Genomic DNA, 22,313 nt, shown 5'->3' with positions numbered 1-22,313 from the left:
TCTTTAGGTCAGAAGTCCAATACAGATATTATTGCAGGAAAATCATGGCATCAGCAGGGCTGTGTTCATTTCAGGAGGGTCTAGGGGAAAATCCATTTCCTTGCCTTTTCCTGCTTCTAGAGGACACTCCCATTACTTAGTTGTGAGGTCTAGCCCCCTTTCATTATCTTTAAAGCCCAAAATATTCTATAGAATTTTGGCACCACCCAGATAATTCAGGATAATCTCTTCATCTCAAGGTCTGTGCCCTTAATCACATCTGCAAAGACCCTTTTGCCCTACAAGGTAACATATTTGTAAGTTCCAGGAAATTAGATATCGTTTGGAGGAGGGGAGCCATTATTCTGTTTATCACACTCTTTTTTCCTTAACAGCATTATGAAAAAATTTGTCCCCCATGTCTTGTCTAGTTACATACTATGACTTTTTGTTGTCTTTGTCAATGCCAGTTAAATTAATAAGAAACTTAAATATTTTTACAACGGGTTCATAAGATTCACTCCCTTTCATTATTTGGGCTATCAAATTATCTGAGAGCCTATTCATTACTCTATTTAAAATTGTTTCTCTCTCTTAGTGAATTACTACTTTTGGTATGGTCTGATTTTTTTTTTCTTGGTAATTTACTTCTTGAGCTCAGGATAATTTCTATTGATTTTATTACTCTTTATATTGCTTTTATTCCATATTTATTTTTTATCTGAGCTTTCTCTCCATTATTCAATATATAAAGATGACAAAGAAGCAACTTTATGTATATTCATATAGAGTCTTTCATTTCTGACTTATTTAATGATAGAAAATATCTCTCTATTTCACGGATTAAAGGACACATTCCCAATTTACCCTTCCCAAAGCTATTCTGAAATTCTAGCAGCCTCAGTAATTCTATTTCCATAAAAGAAAGTATAATGGGAGGAGTTTCCCAACTGGTTCCAGTTACAATATCTTATTATTTTCGCCAATTTTACAACAATGTATGACCACGTGAACACAGTTCTGACTGGAGCCTGGAAGTCCTGTCCTCTGTCCTCTGGCTTAAGCTTTTGTTGTTTAATGTAAATATGTCTTGTTTTATTTTTATTTTTATTTTTATTTATTTTTGAGAGAGAGAGCATGCGTGAGTGGGGAGGAGCAGAGAGAGAGGGGGACAGAGGATCCAAAGCGGGCTCTGCACTGACAGCAGTGAGCCTGATGTGGGGCTCAAACTCACGAGTCCCTGAGATCATGACCTGTGCTGATGTCGGATGCTCAACTGACGGAGCCACCCAGGTGCCCCTGTAAATATGTCTTGGGTGCTATGGAGCCCAACGGCAGGAAGCCCGGTAGAGCCTTGAAGTGTCCAGAAACACTTGGCAGAGGAAGCCTGAGCTTAAACCAAGTCTTGAAGGACAGATGGAATTTAGCCAACCACAGAAAGAAAGGGTCTTCCAAGGCAGTGATCATGACTTGCTTCAGCACGGAAGTGTGAGATGGTGCAGGAAAATGTCTACTGTTTAGTGTGGGTGGAGGAGAAGAAGGGGGGGGGAGCAGGATTCAGCTGATGAGAGTGTGAGGAAGACGCTGGCCTTTCTCCTGAGGGTGGGGGGGGTCCCACCAAAAGCCGTAAACAGAGATAACAGAGGTTTGGATCTGTGTTTTTGAGTCATTTGAGTCCTGTCTTGAAGAGAATTGGATGAGGGAGTGAGAGTGACTGCTTTAATCTATGTTGTTTTTTTTTTTTTTTTAAAGCAAATTCATAGTCATTATGTCTCTAGACCAGGGCTACCCAATAGAACTTTCTATGATCATGGAAACGTGTTGTAGCTGCGACTGTCCAATATGGCAGCACCAACGATATGTGGCTATTCCGTGTTTGAAATGTCACAAGTGTGACTGAGTGACTAAAATTTTAATTTTATTTAACTTTAATGAAAAAATTTAAATAGTTATGCACATGGCTGGTGGCTATGATACGGAACAGCACAGCTCTTGACCCACAAACTTCAAAGGAAGTGGAATAGACAGTTTCTTCAGGCTAAGCTTAATGAGAAGTTTCTATTTTCAAGGACCCATTCTAGGCATTGAGGAAGAATTTAAGCAGTATAAGACACAGATGGACCCAAAGTTAATGGAAATTGTGATCAGGACAAGGCTTTGTGTTAGGAGGGATGAGTGGGTACTAAGGAAATATTAAGGATGTGCGAAAAAAAAAAGTGATAAGGATGCCCATTCATGGCAACACTGGTTGTAAACAACATAAATGTGCAAATGTACAAGACTGATTAAGAAAATGTATCTATGGAATGGAATGGAATGCAATGGAATAGCCCCACAGCTATGCATGGAATGAAATAAATAATGCAAAGTGTATTTATTTTAATAAAAAATTATTTATGGTATAGTATCCAGTGGAAAAGCATATTATAAAATGGTTATAAAGATTTTAATGAAAATATGCTTAGAGAAGGATCTGGAAGTAAATGCATAAAATACATATATCTAGAGTGGTTAATCTCAGGGTTTAAGGCAATTGCTTTATTTTTGTCTTCATTCCTTCCTTTTTTTTTTTTGTCTTATCATTATTATCACATGTTTTTCTGTAATGAGAGTATACGGCTATTATAATCAGAAAAAAAGTAAACAATCAAAATAACTTATTTTAAAATTCTTATAGGAGTGGCATAGATAGCAAGATTGATTGCAGTTCAGAGAGAAGGTTCTCTGATAGGTGAGGATTAGGGTACACAGGCCTTCTCACCAAAGTTGAATCTTGAAAGAAGGGGGCAGGAGCAGAAGGAGAGAACAAACATTTCTTGAGCACTTACTCTGTGCCGAATGTTTATATGTGTCCTCTCTTTTAATCCTCAACATAATCAGATATGGTAGATACCATCATCTTCCGTTTTACAGATGAGGAAATAGAGGCTCTAAGTTAAATGACCCTGTAGGCACAATTGGAAATCTTGAAGACAGAAGCCTGGGGATTTGAGTCTTGGTTTCAATGCTCGCTAGCTGTTTCACAACATGCAGGCTCTAATTTGAATATTGACTTGTGAAAATATCCGTGCAATGACTAGACTACGAGCTCCATGTGGGTAGGGGTTGTGTGTGATTAGTTCTTTAACAAAGAACCTGGTACACAACAACAGGCTCGCAATTAATGTTGTTGATTCAATGAAGATACATCAGAGATCATTAATTCCTGTACATTTCACCTTATAGAGAGTTGGGGGTGACAGATGAAGATAAGGCCTGACAGGACTTTGTAAACTATAGAGTCATGTACCCATGTCAGGGATTTTGATTTCTGGAGACTTTTATTGGCTTTTTTCAAGCCAAATGGCTTGTTTTTTGGAACTGCCAATGATACTCCCAAAAAAGGAAATACATGAAATGTAGCAGGAAAGCACAAAGCACTTACTTGGTTCCAAACTAGGTTCTTTCAAAAAAATTTTTTTCTAATGTTTATTTTTCAGAGAGAGAGCGAGAGAGAGAGCAAGTGGGGAAGGGGCAAAGAGAGAGAGAGAGAGACAGAGAGACAGAGAGAGAGAGAATTTGAAGCAGGCTCCGGGCTCTGGGCTATCAGCACACAGCTTGATGTGGGGCTCAAATCCACAAACCGTGAGATCATGACCTGAGCTGAAGTCGGACACTTAATCGACTGAGCCACCCAGGCACCCCCAAACTAGGTTCTTAAGAGACTTTTTTGATTCTTCATGCAAACATTAGAGCTCATTAATGTATATTTTTCAAAATGTTTCTGAATCGTCTTTCATTTGAATCAAACTATAAGTTGAGACATTGGACATGAAATCTATGTATTATTAGTTGCACAATCACTTATCATCAGCCCCTAACACAGATATTAGGAAATGTTGATTTTTCTATTTTTGTGGTCAAGTTAAAGTAGATTGATTGCCCCCTTGCAAAACTAGGGGAGGCTGAGCGTACAATTGAATATGTCCTGGGTTTCCACAGGATGATGTTTATCACATTGCTAATCACATTTTGAAAATTTTTAATTTTTTCTTTGATGTAGTGGCAAGAACATCATCTTTGTGCCAGGTGGACTTGGCTTGAACCAGATCTGCATGACTTTGGACAACTTCTTGCCTGCCATCAGCCCCTGTTTTTCCAGTTTATAAAATATAAACAATATTGCCAATCTTTTTAGAGTTGGACTATTAAGAGAGGTTAAGAGAGATTAACTGAAATCATGTGCATAACTTTTCATGGCAGAGTGCTTGGGGTCTGTGAAGTGTAAGCGAGATGTGAAAGGCTCCTAGTTGGGTATAAGGTGCTGATGATCCAGGTTATCAGCAGCAGTGATTAGGAATGATATTGCCAAATGGATAGTGACATCAGCAGCACTATTAAGAATATTTCTGTATTTTTATTGCGGCAAATTAGTCAAATCCTGTTAAGCACAAAATATTGTGAAAACAAGAACTGCATGTTTTACAAATCTTTTGGTACTCTTAAATGAAGGTGCTTTATACAACACTGGTTGAAAGTTTGCTGAAGATTTCTTATAACACAAGAGTATAACACGTAGACCCACAATTGTGTAGTGAATGACTCACATGAGAATGTAATGATTGGTGGTTAAATGCTACCTAAAGACAGAAGATCTGATTACATCCCAAGCACCTGTACCACAGATGATCTTATACAGTCTCCTGGCACTTTTGGGTATGTTACACCATTCCTTACAGCCACATTACTGCAAAAGAATAAAAGATATGTATGATCCTCTGTGTGTGTACATGTGTGTCCTTTTCTTTCCCAACATGCTTTGAAGTCTGTTGGGGTTTATGCTTTTACATCTGTATTCTTAGGACAATCTTATGGTCTTCCTTTTCCTTTTTTGTCAGTTGTGGAAATGCGGTATCATGGATGTGATGTGGTGGAGGAAATGTTGAATCCCAATAATCCAGGAGAGAAGCAGCAGGACTGAGGTGATGGGTGTACTTTCCAGGGGGTCGTGCAAGGCAGAGAGGGCCATGTTGTGGGCTTATAGGCTTTAGAAGAGAGCATGGTGGGATATAGACTTGACAATGTGGCAGAGTCCCATGAGGTGGGAAGTGATGTTTCACTACCCTGACACCCAGAGTCTTCAGTGTGGTTTCTCAAATTACCAGATGTGTGGCTCCATTGGATTTTTTTCTTGGCAATTGACAGAGAGCATAACTGATATGACAGGTGTAGAAGAGGGAAGGGAGGTTGATGGGGGGCAAGAGGATGAGAATTTGGGGATATCATTAGGAAGACCATATTCAAATATATTTATATATTGGGGGTGGAGGGGGGGTTGACTTAGGTTTACTGAAGTCTCAGCATTCCTAAGGGACATCTTCATTATACTTTTTATAGTATTTTCACTTTATATACTGATTACACGTTCTGCCACAAAACAAAGTATTAGATCCATATTACAGGGGTTTCTTTGCTTATAATGCAAATAAGTAAACTGAAGCTTTTGTTTTTGATAAATTAAGATGTATATAGCAATCTCTAGAATAACCACTAAATTTTAGTTTTCAAAACCAGTGAAAAACATCATTAAAGAAATGACAATGCTACATTAGAAAATATTCACTTAATGAAAAAGGAAACAGTAAGGAGGACTAGAGAAAAAGGACATGAGACACAGAGGAAACTGTAAAATGTCAGATGGAATTCTAATTATATTAATATCATAAAATGTGAATAAATTAAACAACCCAATCAGAAGGCAGGGGTGTCAGACTAGATAAAAAGACTCCAACTAATATGCTGTCTACAAGAGACATGCTTGAGATTCAAAGGTACAAATAGAGTGAAAGTAAAGGATGGAAAAGATGTATTTCATACACAGTGGTAGCAAGAAAGGTTGAGTGTCCATCAGACAAAATAGACTTTAAAAAGAAAAATGTTAGTGGAGATGTGGAGAGGTATTTTATAATAAAGATTGATTCAATGGAAAGACACAACAATTATAAATATATATATATTTAAAAGAGAACATCAAAACACATGAAACATAATCAACAGAAATGAAGAAATAAATAATTCAAAAATAATAACTGGAGACTTTACACCCCACTTTATAATGGGTGAAACATGTAGACAGAAGATCAACAGGGAAATATAAGAAATGAACAATACCATAAAGCAAGTAGACTTAACAGACATCTATAGAACACTGTATGCAACGACAGCAGAATATAGAGGATAGACATATTCTACACCATGAAGAAATTCTCAATAAATTTAAGGGGACAGAAATAATACAAACTAAGTTCTTCAACCACAGTGGAATGAAATTAGAAATCAATAAAAGAAATTTGAGAAACTCACAAATATATGAAAATAAACAACAGACTTCTAAAAACAAGAGTTAAAGAGGAAATCAAAAGGGAACTTAGAAAGTACTTTGAACTAAAACAAGAACACAACGTATAAAATTCATGGGATGCAGCTAAAGCAGTGCTTAGAGGGAAATTTATAGCTATAAAATGCCTATACTAAAAAGGAGAAAGACTTAAATCAATCTAACTTTCCATGTTAAGACATTGGGGAAAAAAAGAAACTAAAACTAAAGCATGCAGAAGGAAGAAAATAATAAAGATTAGGGTATAAATCAAATAGAGGATAGAAGAAATAGAGATTATCAGTGAAACCAAAAGCAGTTTTTTGGAAATATTAACACAACTGACAAATCTTTAGTTAGATTGAACGAGAAGAGTGAAGACTTAAATTACTAGAATCCTAAATGAAAGGGGATATTACTTCTGACTTTACAGAAATAAAAACTATTGCATGCCAGAAAATTAGAAAACTTGCATGAAATGGATACATTCTTAAAAATACAGAAACTATTGAAACTGACCTAAAAAGAAATAGTTTTAATAGATTTACAACAGAGATTGAATAAGTGATCAAAAAAACACAACCCACCACTCAAAAACCAAGATAAACAACTCTGTTAAAAAAAAAAAAAAACAAGCAAAGGACTTGAATAGACATTTCTCTGAAGAATCTATACAAATGGCCAACAAGTACATGAAAAGAGAGGCAGGGAGACAGAATCCCAAGCAGGCTCCAGGCTCTGAGCTGTCAGCACAGAGCCCGCAGCAGGGCTGGAACCCACAAACCATCAGATCATGACCTGAGCTAAGGCTGGACGCTTAACTGACTGAGCCATTCAGGCACCCCAAAGGGCAAAATTTTTAAATAATACCTTTTGTGAAAATTAATAAAAGGAAATCTTTAGAGTGGAGGCCAGCAGGGGAGCTCTGGCGCCCTACCACTCCTCATCAATTGCACACCCAATAGGAAGAGCTGGACCTTGCTCCTTGAAACTGCTTTACTATCCCAGCAAGCAGGAAGACTTTCCACAACCCTCGGCAACAGCCTGGCCAATGAGAGACAGTCACAACTCAGCCAATGAGAAGCCATCATACTTCGAGCTCCCAGTTTCTCCCAATAGACTTCTTGTTTACAACAGTCCCTCCCACCTTCCTCCTTTCCTCTCTTGAAAGAGTGTTTCTCGCCTATATTCGGCAGGCTTCGTTTAGCAGAAGCTCGTTCTGCGCCCCGATTTTCTGCTAATTCTCGAATAAACCCATGTTTTGCTGGGAGAATAACTGGCAGTTTTATTTTTAAGGTTAACGGTTTGGTAAGGAACTTGTGTCTAGAATAAATGAAGAACTCTTAGAGTTCAGCAATAACAGTTCCCGGCCCCCCTGGGGCGGCAGCTGCCAAAAGCCGCGGTGTGGCTGCGGGTGAAAGGAGTGAAAGCCCCCTTCCTAGAGGGACTGGCGCTCAGGAGCCTCGCCCCTGGGACAGCGGGAAGAGGGGCCACCAGCCCCGCAGGCCCCCGTGCCGGCTAAATGGGATGCCTGCTCCTCCAGCGGAGACCGAGGATGAGCAAGTGAGCCACATCCCTTCACATCTCGGAGCCTCCCTACCGGCGCCTCTGCACTGAGCCCCCGAGGCGGGTGAGTCTGTCCTTCAGAAGCTCTTTCTCAGACCGCCGCCGTCTTATGGGGCTCCCCTTGTGGAGCCCCGTTGGTTTTCAGAGCTGGAGGTACTGCGCCCTCGTGTCTCAGGTGCAGGTCTTACGAGTTGAAGTGCTCGATGTGAGATCCAAACCCTTCCCTCCTTAGGGCGAAGCTCCGGTATCTGAATTCCTTCCTGAGTGCGAGCTGTGGCGCCCAGGATGGGATTCGTGGCGAGGCTGTGGCCCTGCCTCTCCCCCACCCCCCAACTTAGGGGTGGGTCTTCTGTCCTTTGCTGGGTGTTTAGGAGTCGCTCCGTTTTTAGGTTGTTTGCAGGGGGAATTGTCCCGCATGCAGATTCAGTGTGACCCTGGGAGGAGGGAGTCCGGGATCCTCTTACTGGCCACCTTGAACCGGCCCTGAAGTGTTTTCAGTGGAGAGATCACATAGGGACTCCTGAAGGGCTGGGGCGGGGGTGGGGGTGGGGGGAGGATGGGGCCTCGGCTGGCAGGGGTGGGTAAGACCAGGGATGGGGCTTTTGTGGCACGTCCTAAACTAGGTCAGTAGGTCAGTAGACACGGAGAACAAACCGAGAGGTGAAATCATTGAGATTTGGTGGCCGAAAGGAAGCAAGTAGGTGATATTTGGGTGGGTGGTGCTGACTTTGGCTGAGACTGAAACGCAGGAGGATGGACAAATTTAGAAGCCTGTGGTGTATCGAGCTGGAGGTGTCAGATGGACCGTGGAGCATCGAACATAGGCGGGATGTTCTTGCTGGCAGGGCACATTCAGGGGCCGTCAGCACAGACGTGGCTGCTCAAATGATGAGAATAGGTTATAGAGCGGGAGCACAGTACCAACCCAGACAAGGAAAGTGTTCCAGGGACTTGATTCCAGGACTTGGATGTGGCAAGAGGAGAAGGAGCCCATGAGTCATAATAAAAAGGAATGACTAGCAAGGTAGGAGGAGGACGAAAGCAAGGGAAGGCGAGTTTCAAGTGAGCAGTACTAGTCAGCAGAGAGTCCGGTAAGGACCGGACTGCACGGTGTTCATCGTTTTGTCAAGATTGTGCTCACCGGCTGCCTGGGGAGGAGCGCTTCCAGCGGAGTGATGGGAGGCAAGGGAGATTGTCACAGCCTGTAGAGATAGCACGTGAAGAATACTCTTTCCAGAGCTTTCTAGAAGAAAAGTAGAGTAGAAATAGGGCAGCGGTTGGAGGGAAACGATAGATCCAGAGTGTTTATATTTTTATGGAAGCCACTTGATCCTGTTTATAGGCTTCTGGGAGAGATCCCACAGGGAATGGAAGACCTAGAAGGCCAAAGGTAGGGGCCCTGAAAGAAGAGGACAACCTTGATGGGGGCAGGTGGAGGGGTGGCCAGGAAGAAGAGGGGCCACACTCATTTCTGTGCTGGGCGGAATAATGGCCCCCAAAGGTGTTCAGTCCTAGTCCCAGAACCTACCGATGTTAACTTCTGTGGCAAAAGGGACTTTGCACATGTGATTATTATTTATTTTTGTGTTTTTTTAAAAAAAGTTTATTTTGAGAGAGAGCGCAAGCACATGAGTGGGGGCAGGGCAGAGATGGGGGGGGAGAGAGAGAGAGAGAGAGAGAGAGAGAGAGAGAATCCCAATCAGGCTCCGCACCACAAGTGCAGAGCCTAATGTGGGGTTCGAATCTACGAACCGTGAGATCATGAGCTGAGCTGAAGTCAAGAGCTTAATTGAGCCACCCAGGTGCCCTGCAGATGTGATTCAATTAAGGGGATCTTAACGTCTATTTATTTTTGAGACAGAGACAGAGCATGAACAGGGGGGGGGCAGAGAGAGAGGGAGACACAGAATCTGAAACAGGCTCCAGGCTCTGAGCTGTCAGCACAGGCAGAGCTCGATGCGGGGCTCGAACTCACGGACCGCGAGATCATGACCTGAGCCGAAGTCGGACGCTTAACCGACCAAGCCACCCAGGTGCCCCTCAATTAAGGGGATCTTAAAGTAAAGAGATCATCCTGGATATTCTGGATGGGCCTTGCATGTAAGCACAAGTATCCTTTAAGAAGGAGCAGAGGGAGATTTGATTATAGAAGAGAAGGCCATGTGACCACATTAGCAGGGATTGGGCGTTGTGGTCATAAACCAACGAATGCTGGCAGCCACCAGAAGCCAGAAGAGTCAAGCCATCAATTCTCCCCTGGATCTTCCAGAAGGAAATAGCTCTGTTGACATCTTGATTTTCGCCCTATAACACTCATTTTGGACTTCTGGCCTCTAGAATTATAAGAGAGTAAGATTTTTTTATTTGTTCGTAAGAGAATCAATAAGTTTGTGATAGTCTGTCACAGCAGCAATAGGAAATGAATACCTCTGATACTGGAGGGGGAGAAGATGGAGGAACACTTAACTTAGGGGAAGGCTGGGCAGGAATTTAGTCCTGCGTATCTAATGCCCTCATCTTGGTTGCATAAGAAGTCAGGTTCTGTGCTAGGATGGTGGGGGCTGGATAGGGAAGCTGGAAGGAAAGGTGTTGGAAGTCAATGGCAGGGCAGCTGAACTAGTGGAAGAAAAGGAATTGACTAATGACCTTGATTCTCCAAGGTTTCAGGTGTGGATGGGGACACCTCTGAAGGTGAGTGATGAGGGTGTGGCGTTGCTTTCCAGCTTGGTGATTTTCTCTGGCTATGCTCAGCCGCCCCAGCAGAGGAGCAGAGAAGGCAAGTGTGAGTTGAACTCAGGTTCGGGGTTTTGCCAGTTTGCAATAATGGGCTGGTGGGAAGACAGTGGTTCCTGGTGACTCCTGATTCTGAGTGGGGAGTGGGGGAGGCAGAGCCCTGTAGTACTTCTGGGTCAGGTTTAAGTTGAGGTGAGGAGGAAGATTGAGCATTCAGTGGAAAGATTGAGGTTAGCGGGAAATAAGGTGCTGGGGAAACAGTGGGAATGTGTGAGAGCGAACAGAGTCCTGGGTGGGGGACAGAAGCTGATAGAGCTGGTGGGAGTGTGAGAACAGGGGAAGCCCCCGAAGGGCTTGTCCTAGGGATGTGGGCAGTGCCCAGGTAAGAGCGGCAGCTTGGCTTCACAGCTTGTTGCTAGGCTCCAAATGGAAATCCGGGGTCAGGCTTGGGGACAGACATACAGAGATCAGAGATCTTGTGAAAGCAAGTCTGTCATGGTGAACTGGGCATCACTGGTGGGGGGGGAGGGGAGGGGAGTGATGATGGTTAGGTCTTGTCTAGCCAGAGGGTTCTGACTATGGGATTCCAAGCCCCACTGTGCCTGCTTTCATAGGGTTCCGGGTTGGCCCAAAGCCCACTCCGCCTGGGTGGAGCTCAGAACAGACGCTTGTTCCCTGTCTCCCATGGTCAGCTGTCTTAAGGGCTGTTGAGCCCACTGTGCCCGATAGCCTTTCTCCCTGGACAATTACCAACCCTCATTGCTCCAGGCAGTTTTATGTCTGCATGCCTTTGCACATATTTTGTGTTGGTGCCAGAATTGGCCTTGCCTACTTTGCCTGGTGAATTCACCTTTTAAGACTTAGCTCAGCTGCTATCTCCTCCAGGAAGGCTTCCTTGATGTTCTCCACACTCAGCTGCTCAGCTTCCCTATCCCTCCAGAGAGATGCTCGCTCCCTTCTCTGCCAACCTATGCTTTGCAATACTCATTCTGTTATATGAAATCACACGGTCTTTTTTTTTTTTTTTTTTTTTGGTCTACATTTTTTTTTTAAATTTCTCACTAGACCCTAAGTTCATTGTGTCTTGGTCACGTCTGTTGTCCCAACACTTAGGAGACAAGATCAAGAAACAAGCTGAAATAAGCACTGAGGCCTGCTTAAGTGAAGGAGTAATTCTGATCAGGGTCGTAATTGGGGATATGGGTTGATGGCATGTATAAGCCTCCAAGCCTGTTGTTAGTCCTTCTTGGGTGAGTTGTTTTCTTTCTGCAAAACCAGCTGCTTAAAAACTCATTGTCTAAAGTAAAAAAACATGGTGCAGATTTGTTCCACCAAAAGCCAGCCCTGTTGCATTGCTAGGAAATTGCAGTTTTTGAGTGGAATCACCTCAACGTCCTTACCTTCTACCAGTGCCCAAGCCAATTGCTTATTTGCTTATTGACTTGCACCTCTGTCAGGGGACTGCGGTACCCCCTTCTTCACATCACTTTTGCTCCTAGATCCTGCCACCTGTTCACCTAGGCATGAAAGCTAAAGTCTGGAGCGAGGCCTAAACTCTCCGTGAACCTCACGTCAAATCACATAGTTTCAGAAAACCCAGATGCAGTTTGAAATTACAGTTAAGATCCCATGGAAAATAAATGACACGAACAGCTGAAAATCCCGCCCCCCACCGTCCTCAGCTCCCCTCCCCTCCTCAGAGCGAAATTTGTTCACTGGGGATACGAAACCTGAACCTTGCACAAGAGTACACAGCACAGCGTGGAGCGTTGATTTGGTCCACCCAGCGCCAGCAGCTGCTAGACGGGCGGGTGGGGGGTGTGAGGCACTCGAAGAGCTCTCTGGAAGCCCTCAGGAGAATTGCTGTTGGAGGGTCCTTGGGGGCTGCCCCCTCCTGTTTTGCGCAATCTATCTTTAGAGAACTGCAAACTCATTTCTCAGAAGGGCCACAGAGTTGAGATGACTTCTAAACGGACAAACCACTTCCTGCAATCTTCAACTGAATTGGGGCTGGGGGGGGGGTGACCCTTGGGGGGGGGGGGCTCCAGTCGGACTTGTCTACCCTCATGTGTCTCCACGCCCCCGCCTGGCTCCAAGAGAGATGGAGCAAAGAGTGGGCCCAAGCGCGTGCATTGGGAGGTTACAGCCAGAAGTGAGCCTTGCTTCCAGGGCTGGTCACTTAGGGGGCTCTGGTGGAGAAGAAGGGCCCTGTCTGGACACCCCATTTCAGGTTGGACTGTCCTGCACTTGCTCCCTGAGAGGCAGCCTGGGATAATCCTTCTGCTCCCACATACCCTCCCACAGGCAGGGATCAGAAGGGCTGTTCCAGAAAGGAATGATTTGAAGCCATTCAGAAATGGCTTGAAGTCTCCTAGTGGGTGCCAGCACTGAACAGAGTATCAAAAAGCCAAGACCCCCAAAAGATACTTCTAAGCAGCTTGGTGCAGTGGAGGAAGAGAGACCTCAAGCGGACTGAGACATAAGCAGACCTGGCTTCAAATCTTGTCTCCACCACTTAGTATCTGTGTGGCCTTGGGCAGATGTCAACTTCTCTGAACCCTAGTCAATTGCAGTTAATAGTAGTAAGCACCCTGGATCATTGTTACGAGGTTTTTAGGAGATAATACATATACAGGCCTCATTCTAGTATGCAGTGTGTTCCATAGATGCTGCTTCTCATTCCCTCCAAAGTAAGAATAATCACTGAAGCTACTTTGGGGAGTTTGCTAAGTGCCAGGCCTTAGCACTCAACACATTATCTCACATAATCATTGCAAATGACTGTGTGAGTTTGTTATATGATTATTGCAACTTTATGGAGTCTCAAGATGGACTGTGGCAGTGTCTCTATGGGATTCTGGCTTTAACTACGAAGTTTCATTCTTTCCCTGTGCCCTGTGCTGCTATTTATTATACTTTTCAGAATGCCTTGATCCCAGAGGCCTGGAGTAAGTCTCCTGTGACTCAGGGACTCCAGGACTCCCCACCTAGTGCTAAACTGTTCTTCCATTCCTGTCCCTCCCACTTTTGTAAAAAGTGTCATCTGACCCACATCAGCCAGGTGACTACAGGCTGATGAGGTAGGTCCATGTTGGGGTTTTGGGATAGAGCTGCCAAATTCAGGGGAAAAAAATATGGGCCACTCAGATTTGAATTTCAGGTAAATAACAAATAATTTTTTTTTATTCTATGTATGACCTGCATACTGCATGCAACATACTTATTCTAAAGAATTGTATGTTGCTTACTCAAAACTCAAATTTAAGTGGGCACCCTTTTCTGGGAGAAGATGTTTGGGGCTGGAAGCATCACTAGTCTTGGGGCAGAAGACCCCAGCTGTCTGTTCTTAAGAGAATCCCCCCTCTGTCTGAGTCTCAAGGTCATCATTTTCAGAAAGCATCATAAGAATCTTCCCTCGCGCTACAATTTAGTGCCATGTTTAGTGACTAAATGGCCATCTTATGTTGGTTATTACAGTTTCCAGTCAGCGACCTCCATAATCATTTTTCATTGAATGATCTGTGCTGACTGGTGGTCACAGAAGCATTCATGAGATTCCGTGGCCCACAGTCTGGCTGGGGGATCATAGATGGTAGGTGAATTGCAGAGAGTGCCGGAGAGCAAGGGGACACTGTCCCTCTAGGCCTTAAGGGACTCACGGCAAGCTTCCCAAGGAGACGAGGCTAGTAAACTTGGGTCTTGAGTGAGGAGAATAATTTCAAGCCGTCTGTTGTCTATGAAGCCCCTCTTCCTTTTACATGATCAAAACTAACACTTTTCACTGTATCTCAGCTCCATGAACCCTTCCAGTTGATGAACATTCTGCACTTCTCAGGTGTTATTCATTAAAGCTTCTGGGTATCACCCCCGTTTTACAGATGAGGAAGTCAAGGCTCAGAGGGGTCAAAGAACTTGCCCAAACACAGCTGGGAGGTGGTAGAGTAAGAACCAGACCTGTGGCTCCTGACTACCAATGATTTCACTAAATTTTCCAGTTGAGCCTTGAAACTATAGCCTAGAGGATATAGGAGGATGAAGATCTCAAAAACGTAAAATGCAAATGGGAAAGGCGGTTGGATGTTGTCTTGGAGGCCAGAGCTGCGTTTCTGAGCCGGCCTTAGAAGTTTAGCCTTCCACAGACCCCCTTCCTCCAGGGTGGAAGGTGGAGGCAGGCTCTGGTGGCCTTTATTGTATAATGAAAGGTTATCTGATCACATTGGTTATTTGATCACAAAGCTCTGCCATGTTTCACTTTAAGCCAGAACCTTGGAAATGCAGGGAATGGATCTAGTTTCATACCTGACCTTTTTCTGAGCCCCAAGGGCTGATGGAGAAAGGAGCGAGACAATTCTCTCTGCAATTCAGAGTACGAGCTGTCAGATGAGGTGTGGAGAGGGGATAATACCCAGGGACCTTCCAGGGTTTCCAAAGACAGGTGCCTGGCATCCTTCTTGTCCTGAGGGGTTTGCTAACATATCGATGATTGCTTTTGTCTTAATCTTATTCTCATATTAGCCTCTCCCTTTTGCATTTGTTATAGATGCAAGCATCCATGCATACATTCATATTTGAAACACCCACATCGAATTGGGAGAACTGTATTTTTGACTTTAGGAACGTGAAGCAATCATATTCCATGTGTTATGCAAGTAACTGTTTAATATTAGTTGCAACAATTGTGAATCAACAATTACCTCATTTGTTGATTTATGGATTGGTTCATTCAACAAATATGTGTAATGAGCACCTCTTGTGTGATAGACTTTATTCTGGGTGGGGCTAGTGATGGATGGCGTTTAAATAATCAATATTAAACCCCATGCAGCAGTAGGCGTAGGCAGTGTGGAAGGAACTGAGACATTGCGGCCATGTGTACCTGCATTTGGAACTGGACTCTGCCACTCCCTAGCAGTGTGTCCTTGGGGAATCCATTTAACCCTTTCAGGCTCCAGGGGCTCATCTGTCAACTGGGGCTAATGAACACTATTTTCTGGTTTTGTATGACAACCTCATGACCAATTGCATGTTAGCGTTATATCCATTTTACAGAGGACGACTGTGGATCAGAGTTTTACTGTGTTGTTCAAGATCACACAACTAGTGATTAGCAGAGCTGAGGGTGGCACGTTGGCCTTCAGTTCCCAAGTGTGTATTTTTTTCATTTCTTCTCAGTTTTTAGCCCAAATAATTAGTTAATTACTCCCTCAGAGCTATTCAGGAAAACATTTCTTTATTCTGGTACCATTAGCAGCTATGAACAGATCTTTTGGGAACGTTTATTTTAAACTTTCAAGAACACAACCACTACCTCAAAAAAATTAAGTTTATTTTTCAAGATGAGCACAGTCATTGTACAACACCGAGTCCATGCAGACCTCCTTCCATGAGTGACAAGTGCAGTCTGATACCAAACAGTGTCCGGATTTGAGGGGGAAGGTCTGTAGGCAGCCACCTTCTCCCTACCACAGAGCGCCAGCTCCCAGCATGCCCTAGTTTGGTCCTTCAAGTTTTTCTGTTTATCTCTGCAGTTCCTCTCACAAAACCATAACTTCTTGACTTTCTAATAAAAGAACAACGTTTCTAACCCTGTTCAGCTGTGTAGGTAATCCCAGACAGCTGGATCACTGCATCTGCCTAGATCTGTGTCTACCCTGAAGATGGAGACGGCAACGGACACTCACTGAGGACCCAGTTTGCTTGCCCTAGTCAGCCATGAAATCTATTCTTCCTGCCAACTCAAACATCTCTCGGGGAGGAACCACACAGTTATTAATGTGCTCCTACAATAGAGTCTCACCCCATCCTCTCCCCCAGGTTAGAAATCTCGACCAGAGGACATGAGACTGTGCCTCAATTGGGAGCTGACTCATTTTACTGCGCGTAACTGGGAGTGGGGAATTTGTGCATGATGGAGCATATTGGGTGGCAGTGAAAGGTAGACAAGTCCCACCCAGTTTGAACCAGGCCTTAACACTGAACGGTGTACTAATACGCACTTAGCACACTTAATTATATCTTTGGACTGAAAGGGACTTCAGTGTCCTTTTCTGTTCCAACACTGACTGATATTTGGGTCTGTCTTCCTAAAATCCTGCCAACTGATTGAACTGTGAAGGGCCCCATTTGGATTTACAGTTTACAGTTGCCGTGGTTGGTCTGGGAAAAATAAAAGCTGTCTCTATGCCCCAGTTGATGTTTGAGGTGTCCATATAGAAATGTTTTGAATTTTAAGAAAAAATTAATGTTCACTTGCGTATCTAACACTTAAATACATTCTTATGTGGTAATGTGAAACATGACAGATAAGACTGAAGTCCCGTTTGGGCTGTCTTTCCCACCCCCTGAACTTTCTCAGAAGAAACTGTTACTGACGTTTTGGTGCACATCCTTCTAGACCTTTATCTATATGTCTGGGCATGTCAGTATGTACATGTTCTGGACCCATGCTCTGTGTGGCCCACGTCTAGTCAATTTTCAGATGTGACAGTCATTTCCATTCTGGCAGTTGTCATTGAGGGAAGGGAGAGAGAGCAGTGGCTTCACTAGAAAACCAAGAAGATCGCTCTTGGTGGGTCACATACCAACATGAAAGTTCAGTTTGTATTTTTGACTTAAAATGATGTAAGTCGTTTGGATAGTTCTGTATGGTGGTTCACCACTTTTCCCTAGCCTGCTTCATTAAGGATGGTGCGCAATCACAGAATCTCTCCTGTATTGTCAGGGGTGCAGAGAATTTAGAAGGCATTCTTTGTAGTTGCTGAGGTTTAAAGATGGAGACATGGAGGAGAGTCTTCCTAAAACTGGACAAGTGACCACTATCTGTTTCAAGTCATTTGACAGGGGATGTGATGTCATTGCTCTGCCTGGCTCTTGTGGTCGTTGCAGGGATGAAATGAAATAATAAAGGTGAAATATTATTGTAGATAATAAGTGATGGTGTGAGGAACAGCTGGAGCATAGTGTTTAAAAATGTGTGCTCTGGAATCACGTTTTTATCTGGAAGGCTTGATTTTATGTCCTCTTGAGATGGAAATGTGTGAAGAGCCAAGGAGAAAGATTCCAGCTCTGGGCAGAAGGGGGCACTCTTGCACTTCCTCTGGATTGTCTTAACCAGGTGGAAGAAGTCCTGTTTAATCCTTGAGTCACCGTGGGGGTGGTGGGTTATAATGTGCCCATTCTTTGGGGCTGGCCATTTCATAACCTCCAGAATGCAGAGGGTCCAGGCCTGGGCTGCTTTTATAAGTGGCTTTTCCAGGATGGATAGGAGCTGACCACAGGGCCCAAGAGGTATACCAAGTGGTATATGAAGAGTCCAGCACAACAAACAGCCATCAGATGGTGCAAACAGCACCAGGGACCAAGTTGTCACCTGATTTCTGCATGATCTATGGGTGCTGGCATGATGCATTGCAGAAGAGATATCCTTCTGCCTTCCATCAGGAATGGAAGAGATGTAGTTGGACTATGGGTTCCAGGAGATAAAGTTTTAAGACCCCAGCTGGCTCAGCAGTGATAGCCAGTCCTAACAATGCCGCTCTGTCGTGTGGGTGGGTAGTTATGGGGAAACCATCACCGAGGGATTGGGCCCATTTAGCATCATCTCCCATATTGTCATGAATATCAGAAGCCCTGAAGATAGGGATGAAAAATGGGCAAAACATATTTGGCATCTGGGGTTTCCAGAAAATGCAGCCAGACCTTTCTGTGGAAGAGTACAAGGAATTCAAGGGATCCCAAGCGTTAATAATTTACCAACTTTGGTTAATCGCCCCCCCCCCAACCTTTGTGTGTGTGTGTGTGTGTGTGTGTACACACAAAGACATGTCATATATGTGTTTATATATAATTATAATATATGTAATTATATATATAATTGTTTTTCTGAATTATTTGAGAATAAGTTACAGACATGATGCCTTTTATCCCTAAATACCTCTGTGTATATTTCCTCAAAGACATTCTTTCATATAACCATAGTAAAATCATCAAAACTAGAAAATTAACATTAATACAGAACTATTACCTAATCTAATGACCTTCTTCAGATTGACTGATTATCTCAATGAGCTGCTAAATAGCAAAAGAAAATACTGGTTCTGCTTTGAATTGATTTGTGTCTGTCCAGTGTCCTTTAAGGTGGAACAACTCCTCAGTCACACTCTTTTATGACAGTGACGGTTTAGAAGAATATAGGTCAGATGTTTTGTAGAATCCTCCTCAATCTGGGCTTCTCTAATGTCCCCTCACGATGAGATTCAGGTTCTGCATTTTCAGCTGGAATGTCATAGAAGTGGTATGTCCTTTTCCGTACATTGTATCAGGAGGCGTGGGAAGTCAGTTTCTCCTATTATGGTTGATGTTGCCTCAGATTAAGGTGATGTCTGCTAGGTTTCTGGACTTTAAAGTTACTGGATTTTTTTCTTTTGTAATTAATAACTGCCTTTTGAGAAGACACTTTATTATGTAAACATTCTGCTACTCTTCACACCTTAAGCTGCTAGTTTTATCACTTGTTGATGAATCTTAGCTAAATGGTGGCTTTATATTTCCATCATTCTTCTACATTTGTTACCTTTCTACTGTAAGGAAGAGATTTCCCTTCTGTATTTATTTGCCCAAAAGACTGCTCTCCAATGGTTCACATCCTGAGCCCAAGTAATACAAGATGGTAATCAGGGGCTGAAGTGGGGCTTTGGAGTTTGTAAGGAAAGTTAGCATCCGCTGGTCTCATTTGTTCTTCACAGTTGGCCAGTATAGAAGTTAATGGGGTCTTTCTATTATAAATGAGGAAACTGAGGCTTCAGAGGGGTCCTTCAGTCACACATGTGTTACACTGTAAGGTCAGGGCTTGCTGAGCTTCCTGAGGGCAGGGCAGGTATGTAACTCATATTTAGATCTTCTAGACACCCAGCCCATTAGTACTGACTTGTTACATGGCTGGATGAATAAATGAAGGAATGAGCATTGTTTGCTCAAACCCCTCCTCCACCTGCTTGTGATTCATGGAGCTGTTTTCCTCCCCTGTTGCTGCAAAGCCTAATGCCAGAGTTCCCTGCTCAAAGGCAGCAAGTTACTGTGCACTGAATTCTAGATCTTTGCTGACGAGTATGAAAATGGGCCAGAAATGGAGCAACCTGGGCCTCTGCAAGCACAGAGGAGGGGGATGGAGGCATGAATCAAAAGGAAGGAGCACCGAGAGACAAGCCGCCGGGTCCCAAAGATGGGTTTTCCTAATAAAGTTCACCATTGGCTGCAGGTCAGGCCAGGCCACAATCCCGGAGAGAGAGAGCAGCAGGCAGACTCATCACCTTGACTCTAATCCATTGCCTAAGGGCCACTAACCAGGCAAGACAAGAGCTTTCCACCTGGGGCCCCTAATCCTATTTCCTTGCTCAGGCCCTTCCCCACAAATGCAGCTCAGTGTGGGGTACCGGGTGAGATAGAATCAGGTCCAAATTTAAAAAACTCTGGAATTAGAACCAAGAACCTGACCCCCAGAGGAGTGTGGAAGCTGGGCCACCAGATTGCATTAGGAGGAAGGAGTGGCCCATGTAATTTTTAGCACATGGCATTTGTTTATGACTGAGGACTCTACTGTCTCCCTTCTTCTAGAGGAATTAGATCAGTTGAGAGCTTGACAAACTTGGAGCTTTAATGAGTGAAATGTGTCAAAGTAAGTAACAGGAAGTGGAAGGGGATGGGGTGAACTGGGGACCATTAACCTGATTCATGCAGAGAGCCACTATTAAGGTCCAGCCATGCTGGGATACAGACTCAGCATTGCCAGATATTCATATGTATATAATATATATTATATAATATATGGTATGTATATTCATATACATATATTCATATACATATATTCATGTATTCACATGTATATATTCATATACATATAGTCATATGTATATAATGTGTACATATGTATATATGTTATATACATATGAATATCTGGCAATGCCGAGTCTGTATATGCATATATATGTATATATATGTGTATATATATATTCTATAGAATTGTGAACATTTATTTATATTGATCTTAAAGGGGAATTAAAAAAAACTGTATTTGACACAGTGTTACATTAGTTTTATGTGTGCAACATAGTGATTTGACAATTTATACCTTATGATATGCTCACCACAAATGTAGTTACTACCTCTCACCATACAATGCTATTACACTGCCATTGACCATTTAAAAATATTCATGTTTTGAGCCACCTGTGTGGCTCAGTCCGTTGAGCATTTGGCTTCAACTCAGGTCATGATCTCATGGTTCGTGAGTTCTAGCCCTGCATCAGGCTCGTTGCTGTCTGCTCAGAGCCTGCTTCGGATACCTGTCCCCTCTTTCTCTGCCCCTTTCTTGCTCACTTGCACCCTCTGTCCCTCAAAAGTAAACGTTTATGAAAACATTCATGTTTGTTTAAAAAAATTTTTTTCTTTAACATTTATTTATTATTGAGAGACAGAGAGACACAGAGCATGAGCAGGGGAGGGGTAGAGAGAGGGGGAGACACAGAATCTAAAGTAGGCTCCAGGCTCTGAGCTGTCAGCACAGAACCCGCCCGATGTGGGGCTCGAGCTCACAAACTGTGAGATCATGACCTGAGCCAAAGTCGGTTGCTTAACCGATTGAGCCACCCAGGTGCCCCAAACGAGAAACTTAACAGAAGACCATGGGGGAGGGGAAGAAAAAAAAAAGTTAGAGAGGGAGGGAGCCAAACCATAAGAGACTCTTAAAAACTGAAAACAAACTGAGGGTTGATGGGGGGTGGGTGATGGGTATTGAGGAGGGCACCTGTTGGGATGAGCACTGGGTGTTGTATGGAAACCAATTTGACAATAAATTTCATATTTAAAAAAAATAAGTAAACTTGTGCTATAAAAAAAATCGAGTTAACCTTAAAAAAAATAAAGAGAAGCAAGAAATACAAATTTCTTTGTGTGTGCTGAATCTTGCAACTATGTAAGAAATTAGAAAAAAAAAAGCCATAATAGTTTAAGCAAAACATACGTGCTAGTTGGATTTAACCTGTAGGCCACAGGGTAATATCAGGACTGGCCAATGTCTAAATGACTTTCTTGATCCATAAAACAGTGGTCACTGATTCTCATTAGGCTGATTACTTGCACTACCTCTGACTTCACCTTCTTGCTATTGTTTGTTGGAACTTTGGGGTGAGAGTGTCATTATTTCCAAGTGTCTTTTCTCCCCCCTGGTTTCATGCCTTCAGAGCAACAAGCAATACTTTCTTCTATAAAAGAGGGTGGTGACCCTGCTGAACATGACCTGATAGGCTTAAAAGACTCCCCCAACCTACCATTTCACTGAAATAATAGTGTGCCCACTATGTCATTATTTCTTTAAAACAGATTGCATTCTGTAAAGCATTATAGGTGGCCAGTGCAGAGAGGTGGAGCAGTTTTTGATGGCACCAGGGTCCAGAGTAACCATTTATCTTGCTGTGTTCTGAGGGTATAGATTGTGCTCAGTTAGTGGTCCTTGGAATCTGTCTCTTTGGTCACAAGAAATTTGAGAAAGGGAGAGAGGAATGACTCAGAGTAAGGCCATGCCTTTTACGGGAAAATAAACTCAAAATTGTTTTCTCAAATCTCAATGGGTCAGTTGAAGGATTTGAACCATGTTGTTGGCTCATAGGCTATTGGCATCTCCGCC

General features: G+C 43.2%; 1 long non-coding RNA gene across 2 annotated transcripts in view; it reads left to right on the top strand.

Annotated features, from left to right (window-relative positions):
* The first annotated feature begins 4,873 nt into the window (after positions 1-4,873).
* LOC122211056 overlaps positions 4,874-22,313 on the top strand; it is a 401,702-nt gene continuing 384,262 nt past the window's right edge. For both annotated transcript variants that reach the window (XR_006198452.1, XR_006198451.1), the window contains exons 1-2: positions 4,874-4,940; positions 7,300-7,964. This is a non-coding gene — a long non-coding RNA (uncharacterized LOC122211056). The remainder of the gene's footprint in view (positions 4,941-7,299; positions 7,965-22,313) is intronic.

This window comes from Panthera leo, chromosome F2 (assembly GCF_018350215.1).
Source record: "Panthera leo isolate Ple1 chromosome F2, P.leo_Ple1_pat1.1, whole genome shotgun sequence".
Lineage (NCBI taxonomy): Eukaryota > Metazoa > Chordata > Mammalia > Carnivora > Felidae > Panthera > Panthera leo.
The sequence above is the reverse complement of the archived record's forward strand: the minus strand, read 5'-3'. Positions and strand labels throughout refer to the sequence as shown.